Source organism: Cynoglossus semilaevis, chromosome 10, assembly GCF_000523025.1.
Source record: "Cynoglossus semilaevis isolate Cse_v1.0 chromosome 10, Cse_v1.0, whole genome shotgun sequence".
In the NCBI taxonomy this organism is placed as follows: Eukaryota; Metazoa; Chordata; class Actinopteri; order Pleuronectiformes; family Cynoglossidae; genus Cynoglossus; species Cynoglossus semilaevis.
This window is the reverse complement of record NC_024316.1, coordinates 14,874,970-14,894,424: the sequence shown is the minus strand read 5'-3', so window position 1 is coordinate 14,894,424 and position 19,455 is coordinate 14,874,970. Positions and strand designations below refer to the sequence as shown.

The following is a 19,455-nucleotide window of genomic DNA, read 5'->3' as shown; positions in this document are numbered from 1 at the left end:
CGCCCCCCCCCCTCTCTACAATAGCTCTGTGCCTCAAACAGTTAGCCCAATTTGCTGTTAACAAGAAAAATTGGAGAACAGACAAAGGCATTAAGTGTTGCAGTGCCAGATAGTGACTGACAGCAGCTTGTGGGAATTGGCTAGCAGAAATTCCTCCTAAGTGGTTTGTTCAGAAAACATCCGACGATCAAGGCAGATGTTGTTTATCCAGTTTAGGTAGAAGAGAAACGTGCAGTTTGAATAACAAAAGCTGGGACACACAGAAAGAAAAAGACATTCGCTTTTTTCTAATGGCCAAATTCTCACCCTCTTGGATTCTGTCCCTGTGTCTGTTTGTCTGTTTGTCTGTTTGTCTGCAGTCCATGTGACGACAGTCTGATTTGATGGTGAATTCAAAATAATTCATATCAAAAATACAAATAGAATGACAGATTTTTGAAGTTATAACTTACCTAAAAAAATAAAAAATAAAATAATAATACAAATTGTTGTGGTAGTTTAAAGGTTTAAAGTTAAAATTAGAACTTCACTGCTCATTAGTAGAGATATATTAATTTAGATCGTGTGAAAACAAAAGATATTTTTTTTCCCCAAAAATCTGAAACATCACGTTTAGTTATAAAACTGTAAAAGGCCTTTTATTCTGATTATCTTGGAGAAAACATTTGAGTAAAATAATAATTAAAAAGCAAAGATTGTACTCTGTTGCAGTTTCACTCTGAGTTAAAAAAATAAAAATAAAACACGGCAAACAAGTTTTTTTTTTTAAAGTCTCATTAGTGAGAATTAAAACTCCCTGTTTATTTTCCTTGTTAAATATTTTTTGATCAGCGTCTGCATCGCAAATATTTTTGTTTTGATCAAACCCGCCGTTAACGTTCTGGTCGTTGGCTGATAAAAATGCACCAAACCGTAAACTACCACTTTGTTGCTTGCCTTGCAGTTCCTTTTAACTTCCACGTTCTCTGCACGGAGCGAGTGTTTGAATGAACTTTTTCCTCATCAGCTTGTTTAGTGTTTTTTTTTTTTTCAAATCTTGCCATATTTTCCCATGGCCTTTTTTAAGTACAGAGCTGGGATGTGGAGTTCAGGTGGATTTAATCTAATTTCCCATTCCTCTTCCTGCCTGTTAGGTGACAGGTGTAGATAGCTAATAGTTTGCAGAGGCCTTTGTTTGCATGTGAGGCAGACAGGGTGGTGCACTGTCTAGGTGATAAGAACCAAGACTCCTGTGCCCTCCAGCACAGTGATCTCTCTTCTCCACTCTGTGGAAAAAACAGCCTGTTATGATTGGTCTCAAGGCAAGTGCCTGTGCAGTGTTGCACCTCTGTACAGCAACTGCTCATTCACCTTGCCTTCCCTCTGAGACCTGCACTAGTTTCCAGGCAAATGACACAATTTGATATGCTGTTGGGGTGATTCATGTGGATAATGTTTCCGTGTGATCGTCACTGCAGAGAGGACACTATTTCTTGTTGGGATGATTTTCTTTTCTTTCTTTTTTCTTTTTTTTTTTTCGGGGGCGGGATTAGGTCTGACAATAACTCCAATATTGGGAGAGTTTATTGCGAGGCCCGGCTAAAACTCATTATTTTCTCTCAGACATCCCAAGTACAAAAGAAATGATGTTATGGTGTTTTGTCCAGGTCCCTACAGATGTAATGATTTACAGAGGCAAAGGTGGGGGGCGGGGCGGGGGCGGGGGCGGAGTGAGGTGCTGTTCATTTATGTGGATTTGGAGGATAAGAATGCAAGGTAAGCGTACTGTTAATACAGTAGCACCCTGGGCCTGGTATTGATTACACGGAGGTGCTACGGTACGTTATCTGTGGTGTGCTTTAAAGAATACACAACACGCCTCATATGCTTTGTATCATTGTAATGTTGGCCATTCTCTCCATGCTTTATTCCTTTTGTTTTTTTAGAGCGTGCACGTCATCCCCTTTTTCCACACAGAGCCAGGAAGATTTAAGTCAGCACATTCATCTTGTAGTGGTTGACCTACATGTAAAGTCAGTCGAGGGAACGTACACATGGACCAGATGGTTACGTGGTCTTTAAGGACGATCACAAACAGAGCAGGTTAGCCTGATCTCAGATCAGTGCTTTTTGAAAAAGGTTGCCTTAAAAATAGTAAAGAGAGAAGTCCACGCTCTGATCTCAGCGCCCCCCACTGTCCACTCAACACAGTTCTTTTTTTTTTTTAACCCTGATAAATGTTATGCTTTATAACACTGTAGGTCAAACTGTTTTTTTTCCCTGCCTTTATAGATGAGGACAGTCGCCACCATTTATGTCGCTTCAAATGAGTATGATGGGTAAAATGAAGAAGAAAAAAAAAATTAATACATTTATACTATTCCGCTGCTCTTGATTACCCTCTGCCCCCGACACGGTGTGACCCTCATCTTGATTGCTCTCTGCCCCCGACACGGTGTGACCCTCACTTTTGGTACCACTTGAAAAAAAACTTTCCAGAATCAAAAATGTCTCCCCCCCCCCAAAAAAAGGAAAATATTTACAAACACAAATTCAATAAGTTATCACAGAGGAAAGGTACGATGTAAAAGTTTACATGAGTAACATTCTTAGACGTTCCTCAAACAGTACGGGAACTATTTAATGTTTTAGGAATCAGGGTGGGGTAAAACAAAGGGGCAAATGTAGAGTAGGCTTTTTACTTCACTGAGGTCATTTCTGTCCACAAGGGGGGGCATGACAGAAAATAATTGAGAACCACTGGGTTAAACAGACTTGACTGTCCTGCCTGCAGTCCATCCACGCTGTTAAGCACTGACTCTGCAGCAGCTAGAAGTCGTAGCACAGAAAAAAAAGGACTTTTTTATTTAAAACTAGCCACTGTCTGAAACACATATTTTTTCTGTATTAATTTAAAATGTGTTTATCAAGTTTTGATTTAAAGGGATTTTCATTGCATTTTCAGAAAATGTACCAAATTTTCTGAAACTCGGTTCTTGTAAAAATGTGGAAATCTAAAAATTGATTGGTGTAAAATGCGACGGTATAAATGCGTCCGACTTTGCCTTTAAATCCCCGCCTGCCAAAAACCAATGGAAACATTAATCTTGCGTTATCCGCGGTGTACCTGATTTGCTTCCTATCAAATCTGTAATGAGCTTCAATTAAGATTTATTATGCAAATTAACCCTCAGCTGCTGCCGACTGCAGGAGCAGGAGCTATGACAATATTGTGCTAATGGTGCGATCTGTAACAATTATAAAAGGTAAACTGCCTTCACACTGCGTGCTCCGCGTCTCTCCCCGAGAGGTCACCCTGCCCAACGTGTACTCAAACCTAGTGGTCACGGAAGGGAACTGCTTATTTAAGGCTCACGTCTATCAAACCATTCAGTCTTAAACAACGTGGACTGATGTCATTCAGTACGAACGAAGGTAAATCTCTGCACCTATAATCTGCTGTCACCAAACTGGACTCCATTTTCTTCTCACTTTTCTTCCCCCCCCCCACACACACACACACACACACACACGCTGAGGTTCTGATCAGACGCAGTGCTGCCGGACACTTGACTGCGGCCCAGTGTGAAGTTGTGAACCTCGCACCGTTTGCGACTTCATTTAGCACCAGGCTGATGGCTTTCTGACAGCTTTATGGCTCCTGTGCTCTATGAGTCGTCATGAAACGCAATTACATAGAACCTAATTTGATGAATCAACCCAGTGTTCTCCTGGCTCTGCCGACCTTGCTGGCCTGCCATCATTTTTTCCCCCCCTACACCTGGGTCAAAAAAGGGGCTTTCATAATCCCAGATGAAACGCTCTGAACGTTCGCTGCGTTTTTTTTTTTGTTTTTTTTTAACAGCCAGTCCAGCGTAAAGTGTCGTAGTGTTTGTAACTTTTTGTTTTTGGGCCAAAACCCTACATGTAGATGAATTCTTCGACCGCGTGTCGTAAACCTTGGTTTTGGTCCCACCACAGTGGACAAAGAGAATTGCTATTTTTGGTACTCAATAAAAAATGACGACATATTTTACAGGGAATAATTAACTGCAGATAAACAGCTTTAACTAAAAGCGGTCTTTTTTTTTACAGACGTTCTGCTGAAGTAATAAAGAGAAAAGAACACATTAAGCTTTATGGAAAACATTAAACAGTCATTTATCAATGTTTTACTTTTTTTTTTCCTAGTTGATAACAAGTACACACACACACACACACACACATATATATACAGTAGTCTTTTTGTTCCACATCCTAACCTTAATGATTACATATATCCTTCATTTTAATCCTTAATCTGAGCCTAATTTTAATCCTTACTCCAAATTAACCCTAACACCCAAAGTTACCCCCTCACTCTGTGGGGGCTGCTGAACTGAACTGTCCTCATGAAGAAGTGTCCCAACACTTCAGTCCCCCCCAATTTAATGTCCCCACTACTGTACGTTGTTTGATCAGAACTATACAAACAAACAAACAAACAAACACATCTTGATCAGAACTATACAAACAAACACACACACATACAAATATTTACATTTATATATATATTTATACTAATATTTGTATTACTATATATTGTAGTTAGCTTACTGCTAGCATTGAAGAACGATTATACTAATATTTTTATTACTATATATTGTATTTAGCTTACTGCTAGCATTGAAGAACGACGGTTTCTGATAGTGAACCAGTTGTTTTGATATATATGTATATATGTGTACATACATATATACATTACATGATATTAATATATTTATACATGTATATATGTGTACAAATATATAATCACATATATACACTGTATATAAATATATATGTATATATACACATTTAGATGCTAACTTTAATAACATTTTAAATAAATGAAAATAATTTAATACTTATATATTTACCACATTAAATACGTTTCTTTACCACCTTAACATCTATTTCCCTTTCTCCTCAACTGAATGTCATACTTCAGAGAAAAAAAAGTGTGTCTTGTTATTAATTGCCTCTTGAAAATTAATGACCAGCGTGAAACAAAGGACTGGGAGGTAGACGTCTATTTCTAGCCTAAATACTGTAAAAAAAAAAAAAAAAAAAAAAGTGCTCTGCCTTTGTCCCATTATGAAGACTCCCAACATGTGCTTCACCGGAGCCGTAATCCTGTGCTTTCACCACCTCAGCTGCTCTGCACTGCCTTGTGTTTACAGCCTGTTTGCTGGACTGTATGTGCTGAGCTGGCGTGTTGAAACAGCTTAATTGATACTCATTAAACAGCAGTGACAGCCTAGGTGTCTGTGATGAATGTCGAATAATTCTGTTGTACTTACAACTTGATTAAGAAGAAGTGCACAACACGCCGGCGTTGGAGCCAACGGCTGGGTGTGTACGCACTAAACCGGCTACTTAAAACCAGCGCTCCCTTCTGGTCGCGTTACCTGCCCTTTAAATTAGTCCGTACTTTAATTAAATTCTCCCCAAATTAGCATTTTTATAAAAAAAAAAAAATTCTAAATGGAAAAGTTTCCCATTTATAAATAGCTCAGAGAGTAGAAGCGAACAATAAAGTCAAACTAACAAAGTGAATTATATTGACTCGTCTGTGTGTTTATGCAGCCACAGTCTGGCATTTTCCTACAATAATAAAGTCAATGGATGTCAGGCAGATGAAAAATGCACGTCTTGTATTATTTCAGTTAGAAATTAGAGGCAATTGGAATTGGTTCAAAATTGACTGTCTTTGAAATCAGTGCATGACGAATGGTATAATTTAGAGAAGAAAACGAACGCGGGGAAACTAAAAATATTATTCCGCAGTGTTTTATGTGCCACCATATTCCACGAAGATCAAGTAATTTTGCTAAATACCCCATAAAAACTACTTAGATTTTTTTTTTCTTTCTTCACACTGTCATAAGGGTACGGGCTTTTTGGAATGAAGATTAAATCATGGCGGTGGAGCGCAGTCAGTCGTCCCATCGTAATAATCACTTTAGAAATATATATATATTTTAAAATGGATTTTTGTTTGGTTTGACCACCACAGAAAAAAGCCAACGTTAAAATCCTCATCACCTGCGACGTTCCCAGGTCTGTGCACCTTCTCGGACTGTTGACATCTAATTAAAATGATGTGGTACCAGAAAGAGACCCCGTCTCTGAGTTTGGAGAATACATGACAGACAGGGAGTTTCCACAGAGGATGGATTTACGACTTCATCCTCACATGATTAATATTAGACGCCGAGGTCCTTTTACAGGAAGCAGCGTGTCTAATTATGGCCCGAGTGAGAGCAAACATGATGCCAGAGGCAGGAACCACCGTCACACCAAAGCGTTTGTGGCGGGGTGATGTCATTGTCACCGAGGTTTCTGTGACGCCACCGATTGAGAAATTGCCGGAGCTGCCTGGCTTTTTCAACATCGAGCGTCCAACAGCTGCCGTTGACCCGCTGTTGACGAACACTGTGGGATCTGGCTTCAACCGAGAACTCACCAGGGAAGTGTTTCGCCCTTTTTCGTCTCGTCAAGGTTACGCATTTCTCTCTCTCTCTCGCATAATGATACCGCTGACCTCACTGTTGATAACTGCAGCATGTCCACATTTGTTGTGCTCCTAAGAGCAGATGCAGATTCATCACCCACACCCACACCCCCCCGACCCCCTCCCCTCCTCACCTTTACAAGAATTTCATGGACTCATGGCGTCCTCCCACGTTTGCCTGTTCGTCGTATATCTCAGCCCAGACATCCGAGAGCTTGCTAGCCGGGCCGGGCTGTAAGTCATCCTGTCCATCAGGAGCAGAGCGCGCTCTCCTCTGCCCGATTTTCAGCTGTTACTTGTAAACCAGAACAGCATTGGTGAGATTAACTGAGTGACAGGAGGCCTCTAAAAGCAAACTATAATGGTACAATATGTTACACTCATATTTTATGGCCTTCGGTGTGTGTAAGGCCCAGAGTGTGTATGTGTGTAGACGGATCAGCTGAGGAATCTAATAGGCCGGCATGGCACCGTAGGGAGCGGAGAAAGTAATGGTGTTGTCTTACTGCTGGTTTTCATAGGTGGATAATAATGATACAGGTGTATACAAAACAGGAAACCCGCTCTCAAAAACACACACAATTCTTTTTTTGTTTTGTTTTGTTTTACTTTTCGTGTGTTTTCGGACTACCTTCTAAAAGTCACTCATATAGAAGTTACTGTCAAAATAAGTCTTGTTCAATCCAAAAACGTTTAAGTTGTCAAGGACACATTCCCGCCCTCCCATATCCTGGCAAACATTGAGTCAGCAATTGTCTGTTGTATTTTCATCACTCCTATCTGCTGCCCCCCCCTCACCCTCCCCCCAGGCCATTTTAAACTTGTAGAAAGTGGTCATTTTCTCTGTGTCAGTAGGAGGTCAGTGTTGTGGCAGTCAGCACAGCTACTCAGTCTGGTGAAACAGAGTCTATCGGGACCCCTAAAGACATTTTGTCCGATGCAGTCGCCTCTCACTGTCTGTCTTTTCTGCTCTCACTCTGCCGCTAGAAAGTGTTAGAGGAGCTTTGAAAAAAAAAAGTTGTCAGATTACAACCAGATTTCTAAACTTGTATCCTGACCTGACACACCTGAGACTTTGGAGTTGTCAGCTTTACAGAATGACAGAAGTGTTGATTTTTGCATTTTACATTAGCTTCTTCCCTTGTGTTTACATGTCATTATACACAACCAGGTGGTTGTGTTAGCAGCTTTTTTTTGTTTTTTTTTTTACATCTTAATGTGACTAAAAATAATACCAAACAGGCCCAATAAAAAAACTTATGTGAAAATATGAGCACTGCTTCACTGTGGACTCCAGCCCAACACAGGGGCTTTGACCAGGAAGTAGCATTTATAACATGCTAACAATTCATGTGAAAAATTAAAAAAAAAATAGTGGAGGATTTTATTGTTAAATCATTAAAAATGCATAAGATATTTGTATCAAACAAACAAAAAATGACGCTAGTAGGGCTTTGCCTGCTAACAAGAAATTTAAACTACATTAGTGCCTTCTGGGCTAGAACAGGAAGTAGCAGTAGAAGTCTAACATGCTAACATTTTACAGAGTGTTATCGTCTGATTCAATGTAAATGTAAATATAAATGAATAAATGAATCATTTACATTCAGTATATATATCACATATAGCTCCCTGAGATAACTAGCATTTTAGAGCAATATTGATTGTTAGCCATTAGCTGTAGCTGCCTTGCTTGGAGGATAATGTGAATATCTGAAATTACAAATAGCTAGTTTAAAAAAAAAAACTATCTTTCAAGATTAGCAACATGTTTGATTTAGCGCCTCATTGCTGGCAAACATAGCACGTCCAGTTGAAACAGCTCAACGCTAACAGGCTAAATGAAGGACACCTATTGTAGCAGAGCTAGAATTTCATCTTTAATTAAATTGATTGCTAGCCTGTGCTTGTACGCTGTCCTATGAAATAACCTTTTATCTGTTGCTCTACTTCTCCATAACTCTACCTCCTGACGCTGTGGTCAGTTGTCCCCGCGTTATAAATAGCTGTATTTGGCTTTAATTATCCTCTTTGTCCCCCTTTGTTTTCCAGTGCTCCACTTAATTTGCGGCGTTGCTGACTGACGTCCTCCCTGCTGTGTAGCGTATCCCTGCTAGCTGTCGCTGACGGCTCTCTCATCACTAAAATGTAACAGAGGTCGTGCACAGATCATTGCTTTTGCCAAAGGCCCTGACTTTTAAGAGAGAGTGACCCTCACAGGACGGTGTGATGCTGCCGCCTGTCAGTGACGGATATGGATATAATGCAAACACGGTCTACTCCATCATTGGCAGGCGTGTCGTACAGCACCGGGGTGTTTTCACTGGAGGGTAGAAGTATGACGTGATAGGTTTGGAGGAAAAGTCAGTTTTCTGTGTTTGATCACTGACGTCTCTTTGTCCAAAAAAATAAAATAACAAAATAACCCAATGTGCTCAGGGTTGGTTATTTACACTAGCATATATTGGTGAAAGCAATATATGTGGGTCACATGGGCCCAGAAATATAGACCCACTAATTAGATTTGCAATAATTACAATACGATTATACTTTGAAATCCTGTTACTGGATTTAATCTGTTAGAAGTCGAATCTGTTTTTACTGATAAAAACATGATTAACGTGATTAATTAATGTAGCTTACATTTATATGATTATGATAAAACATGATTAACATGATTAATTAATGTAGCTTACATTTATATATGTACATATATATGTATGTACACACATATATTTGCACATATGTGTTCGCACACATAGACGTATATACATATATAGATACATACATACATAGAGTATATACTCAGCTACATACATATATAAATACATATATACATATATGTTTATATACATGATTATTGGGGGTTACAATGTTTATAGGTATATAATATTAAGTCTAATTATTGGGGGTTACAGTGTTTATAGGTATATAATATTAAGTCTAACTTTAAATATCTGCACCAAATATATATATAAATATATATGTGCATTTTACTTTCAATTGGGTTTTGTTTACTGGAACGTTACTCTGAGCCTCCATCGTTCACAGTCATTGTACAACAGCGGTACTACTGCCACAAACATTGACACATTGGAATTCATTGACAGTTGGCCCACAGATGGGGTCCAATTGGGTTTTGTTGACTCGAACGTTACTCTGAGCCTCCATCGTTCAGACCAAGGTCTTGAATCAGTTCTGTGAGCTTTTCTTTCTACACGCCTCCAACAGCGAGGTCTCTCCACAGGTATCGTTTCTTATTGGCTGTACACAGGCCCCTTAAAATCAACAAACGTCCGCAGAGTGAAACAGTTAAATCAGTTCATAATCTCAACTTTCATCCCTGCAGAGATTAGTGGAATTATAGAAGGGCTTCCTGTCTTCCTTTAACCATCTTTACAACCTTTCTTTGCTGCCAGCGATCATCCCTAACCAACGACTTCCTCATTCCTTCACTCCTTCAATAAATCAGTTATTGATGTGGAAGATCACTCACAACAAACTTCCAGGGAGGGCACTGACACTTCTCTGTCTCTTCATCTCTGGGTTTCTGGCTCGGTGCAGCATCTGGCCTTTTTTTTTTTTTCTCGTCTGCCACATCCTCACATGCCACAGCAAAGCAGGCAGCAGCCGATGGCGCCGTGCGACTTCTTGCAGAGCAGAGTCTATCAATTCAACTTGATTTAGTTTTCTGCGTTCTGGTTCTGGAGGAAACCTCCAAGTTTTTCCTTTGGAAATATGAGTACCAGAACCAGGTGCCAAAAGAGTTTTATTTTTAGCTAAGAGCATATTGACGTGGGTTGGTAGGATCTTTAATTTGCTCTGCTTTTATTTAAGGACATCAAGACGACTCCCGTCAGTCTGAGTCTCTCCTGTTTTTATTCACCGCGGTGAAAACAACATTCATTCCGGCTGCTGGTTGTTGTATTCATTTGTCATTATTAGCCGTTAGCAGGGGTGACTCGGCCGCTTTTATGTTTGCTTGTGTACGCTGCGAGTTCCGCGGCAGTCCTTACGCCTTGGCAGCGGCCCAGCTGAACAGTTCCGGTACTGTCCAGACGCATCCTTCGGGGACCTCATCAGCCCCCCGAATTTCCTTCCCCTCACGCCTGAGGGCATCCATATTCATTTCCTCCTCTGATTTGGGGAAAAATGATGAAAGGCTGGCTTTATTCCAATCTCCTATTTCCTGCCAAGGTTGCCTGCATTTCAATGCAACGTAAAACTGCAAAGAACCTGCGAGTTCTCTCCCACTCGGACATGACCGCGTTCCACGTTATTAGTATTATGCCATGTCAAAATGAAAAAGGGAGGAGGGGCTGGTGGGGTGAGGGAGGGGGAGAGGGGTGTTTGTTGTTGCACGGCTACACTGTGTGTGTGTTTGTGCTGCACAGCACGATTGTCCTTTAGTCATTAACCCAAGTCGTCGTCGAATGACTGGCGTTCTAACCCTCGCCTGTGTTTACTCCACGCACAATGCCTCCTCTGTCTCCTGGTGCACGTCTGCTTTTCATAAAAAAAAATAAATAAATATCTAATCCGCTGTCAAGTTGTGAGGACCTGATGATATCATGGAGGCAACGGCAACGGTTTGAAATAGACCTGTGATTAAACTGGTGGGTGGTTATTTGCTCGTACCGGAGACGGGAAATGAACGTTAATGAAAATAACAGTCACATACAGTAATGCCCGGCTCTGTAATTATCGGCGTGCTTTGATGATGCCATATATACTCAACACACACATGCGCCTACTTAACTCAACCTCAGGTAGACCATTAGCTCCGCTCGCAGGATCCTGCCGTCTCCTGTGCGCAGCGGAGCGCGGGGCCGGGCCGGGCCGGGCCGGGCCTCCCCAGCCCCAGTGACGGAGCTGGGCTCACGGTTGCCCCGACGACCCTAAACACACATGTACACAAAAGGGGGAAGGCCCCACTGTGAGAGTGGATCATCTCCACCTCTGGCTAGATAAAGAGCGGTGTCGCTCCGCTCGCTGGAATGCACCGCTGCCCCACAGGCACATACATCCCACACTGATCATTATTGATGACGCACTAAGTTTTAGAGGTTTGTAGTGGAGGAACTTTAACCACAGCGTGACGGTGTCACTGCCTCAGAGCTGTGGAGTGGAGTCGGTACCACATGGTATTATTTCACATAAATACTCTGGAGATTGTTATTGAAGATCAGAGAAACACAAGTAAAGAATTGATCAATTATGACGAAGAAAATAATAATAATAATAATGTAGAATTCTGCTAACAGTTCTCACGTCTTGTACCATTATTAACCGGTGGAATTACTGAGCTCAGATCTCACTATTGTGTTGTTTCAGATCTGGGTCACTTTACTGCGTGATAACAGTGTTTACAGCGGGCTGATGCACGTGCTTCAAATATCAGAAAAAAGCAGTGATTTTGAAGAGAGACCTTGAATGTTAACACGTGGAGAGAGAGAGAGAGAGAGAGAGAGAGAGGGACAGAGAGAGAGAGAGGGAGTGTGTGTGTTTTTTTGTACCACGGTTTCTTTTATATTTTCTTTTAATAATCCGGCAAATGTCTTTTTTAGTAACATGACGTCGACGAGGACGACAGAGTCAACAGCAGAGTCATCTGTTTCCTCTCAGAGCAGATGCACACAGCACGGCAGCTAGCTTCCAAGTAGCTTCAGGATCTCTTCCTGCTCCGTCGTCTCCGTCCACGGGCCGTTTGTCCAACATTCTGCTGACTCTTAACGTCAGTTTTATTTTTAACATGACAAAGACATTTACACATTCCTCAGAGAATTATTCCTCATTTAACAAACAGATTGAGTGAATCTTTTCCATCACGTAGATCACACGTGTCAAACCTGAGGCCCGTGGACCAAACGTGGCCCACAACTTCATTTTATGTGGCCCACCGTAGCTCAACATGCATATGGTTGTTTTAAAATATTGACTCCATACGTTTAACGTTTAATGAGTCACATGTAGAGTTCAAACACTGTGAGTGTAATGTGTGCATGATCAGTGATTCGATATTCTGAATCCTATCGTTTGAAATGTAATAAAACACACGTACGTGTTTACGTACATGTCGACCCCTCGAGTGTTTGACCGTGAGGCCCCAGATGGAGAAAATCCTTCAACTACTGCAGTATTTTTTTCTCTGTAATATTTCACTCAGCGTAATCGTCCTGAAGTTTGGCGACTGAACGCCAGTCATTTCCCTGTGTTTTTAAGCCACTTATTGGCTTCCTGGAGATTTGATACCGTTTTCTTTTGACCTCGTGTTAAACATTTACAACTGGAGCCTCGAGAGCTGAGGTGTTTTACACCAGCTTAAAAAAAAAGAAATATATAACGGATCACACACACTTGAGAAGCCATTAAAACCCGTGAGGCCACACGAGCCGAGCGTTGACGACCAGAACCTGGTCTTGTTACTGGTTACTTTCATGACGAGTCACTGGTCATGAAAGTTGTTTTGATTTAAAAAAATTGTGAAATTAACAAGTTAGAGGAAAATCTAGTGTTTGGAGGGTGAACTTTGGTCATGTTTGATGTTTTATCTTTGAAACTCTCAGTTCAGGGCAGAGACCTGGGATGACTTTTTTTTTCAAATAAAACCCAATTTTTTTTTACCACTAATTGTTTTGTAAAAAACTAAATAAATATAAATCAATAGTTTACGAAAATTAAATTATTTAATTTTGGGAAATTAAGGTGCCTATATTTTTAATTATAATTTTCTTATTGCATTTTATGAGGCTATTTTTTAAATTGAATAATTTAAAACATAATTACAAAAATATATAATTATATATTTATATGCTGCCCCAGGTCGAGACTACACATTTTAAATATTGATAATGATAATGATCTAATTTTACAAAATTTTTATATATTATATTATCAAATGTTTTTCATCAACATCTGTGTTTTTGTAACTTTTACAACAAATAGTTCGTCAACTCTGACCATACAACCGGTGTATTGTTTTTTTCAAAAAGATTCTTCCTCACCAACTTATTAATTTACTGATGTTCCCGGCCTTAAACATTGTCTCTCTTCCACTTGTGTATTGTGTAAATTACCCATAATATTTCACAAAATTTAAGTCATTATTATTATTATTGCAACTGTAGATTATAAAGATTTAAACGCTGCCGTTCACCACAACTGAAACAAACCAGGCACATCAGTCCGCTGAGTTACTGTAGCCTCGATTTTTACCTACATTTTTTTTTCTTTTTTTTTGGAGGGGAGTTGGAGTAACAGTGAATTCATATAGTGTTAAAAGGAGCCTGAACGTTAGGCCATCTGGAAAGTACAGATTTTTAAAGAGGGTGAGTAAAACTTAAGTACTGCTGTGGGAGACTTTTGGGCTAATTGTAAACAGCTGCAGGTGATATCAGCCCTCAGACTACAGACAGCGAGGTCAACAAGTCCCAGAGAAAACCAGAGGATTTACTGTAGCTCTGACATACGGAGGAAAATATTAATAATGGGACTCGACAGAAAATGATGACATTTTAGTGATGAACGCGTTCTGGGTTTTTTTTAATTTCTTTTCCACACAATTGTGCATTTTCACTGCAGCATCCTACAGGTAACAGTCCGACTGTAAACAGTCCGACTGTGAAGCCTGTGAGAGTCAAAAAAAAAAGGGGGGGCAACAATTCTGCCAAGTCTCTGCACAATCGCAAAACATCAAACCTGGATAATTTCACTCGAGCGTCACAGTGGGAAAAAAAACAAAAGCTGCAAACTGGTGGAGTGGATTTTTCACTGTGATCTCAGTGAAAGTAAAAAAATAATTTTTGTTGTTGTGCCGCTGACGTTACACCTGGAAACAGTGAATTGTGTGTCAACAGTCTACGTGTTTGTCGGTGCTGAATCACGGCAGTTTGTTGAGGTCAGTAACAAGAAAGAAGTCAAGTGTTGCACAAGACATGAGTCTGCGTGTCGTGTCCAAACAGAGACACTCCGCAGACACAGGAATAAAAATTAGTGGATTGTTTTTTTTGTTTGTTGAGGGCGTGTAACAGTGGCTAGTAATACATGAATGATATTTCTTTCTGCCAGTTTACTCCTCAACAGATTACTAACCTGTAGTCAGTAATGTAAGACCGGCTCACGAAAGGCCAAAAAAAAAAAAAAAGACAAATGATGCGTTCAAATACCTCAAAGTAACAGAGTCACAGTGGAGGCTTTTCTGTTAATGGGAGAAATTTGGTAAATTGAACTGTTAAAAATGATAAATATTAAAATTATTTAAATTAAAAAAATAAATAAAATTATTCAAAATAATCTGATTACTATCTGTTTTTTATTTTCATTTAAATATTGCATTTAAAAACACGGGCGAGAAAAACTAAAACATGAAAAAATTCATACAATTAACTGAACATTTTCCTGCCTGAGCTCAGTTTTTCCCATCCCTTGCAGTGCATGATGGTTAAAAAAAAAAAGAGCCCAAAAAGCCCAAGTCATTTTAACATCTTCACCTGGGAAACATATTGTGTGGTCTGTTTTTCACCTGTGTGACATTTCCCAAGCAAATGATTAAAGGAAGTCTCCCATGGAAGTAATGATGATAATTAGCGGTTGCTGTAACACCGAGCTTTGTTCTCTTAAGAGAGCGTTTGAGTCGACTTGTCAGTGTTTTTGTCTTCCTGTCTCTGCTTGTCCCGGAGCGCCGGCGTTGCCATGTAGCCATGTGACTGGGCACCATCTTGTGTCATGAGCAGCAGCAGCAGCAGCAGCAGCAGCAGCAGCAGCAGCAGGCTGATCCATGGCAGCTCACCAGCTGCCTGCCTGTAGCAGAGAGGGAGAGGAGGTGGGTCGGACTATCTCCGATTTTGGGTCTGTGAGTTATTGACCCTCCTCGATAAACCCCTCTGAATGACACGGGCATAATTCAGCCTAAAAGTTTGCACTGTCAGTGGGATGAGCTAACTGTCTGCGCTGAATATATGGCTGCAATTTTCCAAATAGGTTTATAGCAATTCTTGGGAGAGGAGGGCGAGATAGTGATATTACTGACTTTATCACTGCAGCTGAGCAGCATCCTGCACCTCTCTCTCTCTCTCTCCCTGTGTGTCTATGTCTCTCTATTCTTCCAGGCACAGCAGAGGAGAATCACGCAGCACATACAGTGAATAATGATTGCACTTTCTAATAGTGGGCATGAAATAAATAATAAAAGTAAATGACCCACTCTGGTCACAACCGTGTATGTTTTCACTTCAGGCACTTCACCTGGTTGGTGCCATTTAACCTCAACGTTTCCAAATGGTTTTCATTATAGCGCGGCCTGATCTTTCCTTTTTGTGTTTTTTCTTTTTTTTATTTAGTAAAATATCACTAGCAAAACGTTCAGAAAACTAAATACATCCAAAGGAAATGATTCAAGGGCTTCCTCTGACATCCTTAATTAAGTTTATTTTAGTTCTAGGCAACAATTTAATTAAAATTTATATCGTAATTAATTGCTTTCCTGTGTTTAAATGCAAAATTTAAAAAATGATAAAAAACTATTTGTTTCTGTTTTTAAAATATAAAAAATGGCCACTATATAAATAAAAGTGCAATAACGTTTGCTTTGTTAAAAAAAAAGTGATAAACTTCTACACTGCCGTGTGTAAAATAACTCTGTGGTCATGAAGTGATGTCTGATTTGTACGTTGTTTTTCTGCTCCGGTTCATGTGAGAGCTGCAGCAGTCTTAGCTCCGCCCCAATTCACGAATGATAAGGATGCCTGTCCTTAGCCAACAATGGTTAACCAACGTTGTTCTTTGAATGTATTAAGACAAGCAACTGAATCTGAAGTACTCCTAAGTACTACTTGTACTCGCATTTACTGTATAATACCATAGTATTACTTCAGTAGCCATGGATGTTATATGTGACTTCATTGTAAACAGACGACGAGGCCGTGAACCAACACTTTGTTTTAGAGACATGGAGTGTGTGTGCGTTGACTGTCCAGATCTGTCCCATTCTAACACACACACACACACACACACACACACACACACACACACACACGAGAAGAATCAGTCAGCAGTGACCGCAGACTGCAGCACAATTCTTTTATAGGTCAGGAATAGAGAAAAACTCCAACTGTTCCAACTAGAAACATCAGTCCAAAAATAGATTCATTTATTATTAGATTAGGACTAAATGCGATGGACCTGAAGTAGAACTGCCCCATCTGCCCCGACTTTTTTCAAATACGTAACGGGTGTAAATTCCGACATTAATCTATGGTCAAGAAAAATGATTTTTATTTGTCCCTTTTTAATCAAGAAAGGTTTGAGTTCGATGACGAGACAAACTCAGGTTCACTGATGCTGTAACTGTAGCTTTTGGAACAGTCAAAGTAAATATACTTGATATATATTATATTTGATAATATCTGTGGCTCTAGGTGTGATTTTATTTTAAAAAAATGGTCTTTTCACTCAAAGTCGTGGAAGTGGAGTCGACGTAACGTTATAAAAACGGGTCAAATAATGAGTCACCCTGTCGATTACCTGCACCCACCTCCGAGTCTCCAAGTCTGCCTGGGTTTTAAATACATTTCCTTCCACCAATCAGCTTCTCTCTTTTCTCCCCGTGTGTCGACGCAGATTCTGAGCTCATAAGAATCTAACGTATTGAGCTCTGTACGGTGCATCATATAAATTGTTTTTTGGACTCGGCTTTTGAACAAAAGGAACTCTGTTGACTTGCCATCCATGGGCGATGCCACTCCCTCTTTGGCGCTGACTGAATACTCTCCTTTAACAGTGTGTTGGTAGCTGGACGAAGAAAAAAAAAAAAAAACGTGCCTTATTTAGTGGGTTGAGCCGAGGTAGGCAGTCGGAGGATGGGGTTTCTGTGACTGGCACCGATCAATCACTCAGTGAGGGGAAGCTAATGAAGCAGGCTGTGGTTTATTAAAGGGTTAGCAGAGAACAGATTACTGCAGGCTCTCCGCTTCCCAGAGGCCCAGGGAAGGAGGATTCCGAACGCCTCTAATGGTTAGGGGGCTAGCCATAAAGCAATCAAGGTGTTTACGCTAAGCTGGCTCCTATTATGTGAACGCTGTGTGAATGTACAGCAACTCTGTTGCTTTATTTATTTTTTGACTGAAGCGGTGAAACAAAAACAAAAACAAAACAAAACTAAAAGAACGTTAGTCAGCTGCAACTTTGACGACAAACACAAATGAAATCACAAAATTAAGTCAAGGACCCGGTTCCCAGCGAGTATCCTGTTTTATAAACACGACCCCCGCACACATAAGTGCTCCGATTTTGGGCCGGTATTAATCCGATGAAGTCTGTAAAATAAAACTTGTTCTGACGAAAATATGAGCGCATTGGAACCAGGGCACTCTCTCAGATAGTTTGAAAGACAAATGAGTAGCAGGGGAGTGAAAAATGCAAAGCAGATGTTTTTCTCACCGTTTTTAATGGCAGCAAGACATTACTGATGCCATTACAGAGACCTTTTATGGCTTCTTTTAATCCCCTCGCCTGCCGGAGGAAAGAAACCCCTTGTGGTGCAAAGTAGCCTCTTTTCTTCAGAACGACAATTTGAACCCATTTCCAACTCACTTCCCTAATCTGCCACGGGGTTTTACACGACTTCCTCTGTAATTATTTTGCCCTGAAATCAAAGGTAAGGAGGCATTAAAAGCCCACCTCTCAGGTAAACATGTGCTGCTCATCACAGAGAATGTCCTTTTGTAACCAACCTGCGCCTGAAGAGCGCCTGAGCTGCGCTCACGTTGTGGTTCACGTTTCCAAACAAAGCGAATCGTGATAATGAGATTGAGAAAAGGCCTCCCAACAGGGCCTGACGTTCACATGTGGGGTTTGGAGATTTACATGTGGCGTTCACTGTCTGCTTCCTGCATCAGACCCAACCTGTAAGGCTCGGAGGAGCACTTACAGGGGTCTGCCGAGGGGCTAAAAATGAGGAGGAGAAGAACTGTACGGCTCCATCCCACAGTCCAGTCGACAGTATATCAACGGAATCGCAGCCGCATGGGTGTGTGTGTGTGTGTGTGTGTGTGAGTATAACACTCATAAATATCTCTCCAACACACCCCCCCCCCCCCCCCCCCTTTCTCTTCACACACACCACCCTAAAGGGGCCTCTCTGATGGTGATGGCGAAAGGATGTCGCTGTCTGGGTGATTGAGTGCTGCTGGTCCCGGCTCTGGGCACATCCCTGTTCTCTGAGCCCGAGTGGGAGGCCTACCGCTGCGCGGTGGCCTGGAGGGACGAGCCTGAAGGCGAGCAGCCGCCACACAGCAGCAGGACGTGCCGCCCTCTCTGACTCAGAGACAGCGCTGCCAACGTACAACAGCTGCATCGCTGCTGCCCGTGGAGGGAGAATCCTCCACAAAAATGGCACTTCTGCAGTAGTTTGGACACTCGCAGAAAAAAATCTATGGTTTGCTGCGTCAGCTGAGCGGGTGTTTTTTTTTTTTTTTAACACGAACACAAATGTAGATGCTGATGCCACCAACAGTTTGGACAGAGCAGAGTAACAGCAGAGAGTAGATGTAAAGGTTATAGTAGTGTCACTGAGTTAATAACAACATGTTTATATTCCCAGCCATAAACCTAATATAAAACATAACACAAACAACATCTTTATTTAGCTGGTTAAATGCTAACAGTGTCAAAGAATGAGCAGAAAATGATTGAAATACTTTGTATTTGTTACGATGGTTTTGTGAAAAGTATCACTTATATTTCAGAGCTCTTTATATGTAACAAACATCCAGCAGCAGATCCATGTCTTCAGAAGTGTCTAATTAGACATTAATTAAACTAATCAAACACTAATCCTCCTCACATACTACATATCCTAATTGTGCAAAGACAAAAGTTAGCGCAACACTGTCAATGTCAGACCAAGAATTTACTACGCCCTCCTTTTAAGACTTTCCTCAAAC

General features: G+C 40.8%; 1 protein-coding gene and 1 long non-coding RNA gene across 2 annotated transcripts in view; one reads left to right on the top strand and one right to left on the bottom strand.

Moving 5' to 3' along the window:
* tshz2 (teashirt zinc finger homeobox 2) overlaps positions 1-19,455 on the top strand; it is a 48,469-nt gene that overhangs the window by 4,247 nt on the left and 24,767 nt on the right. The gene's annotated exons all lie outside the window — the stretch shown is intronic.
* LOC112487602 (uncharacterized) lies at positions 1,528-2,480 on the bottom strand. The gene is made up of 2 exons (XR_003050856.1): positions 2,448-2,480; positions 1,528-2,408 (listed from the first exon to the last, which is right to left on the bottom strand). It is a non-coding gene; the product is annotated as an uncharacterized LOC112487602 (long non-coding RNA).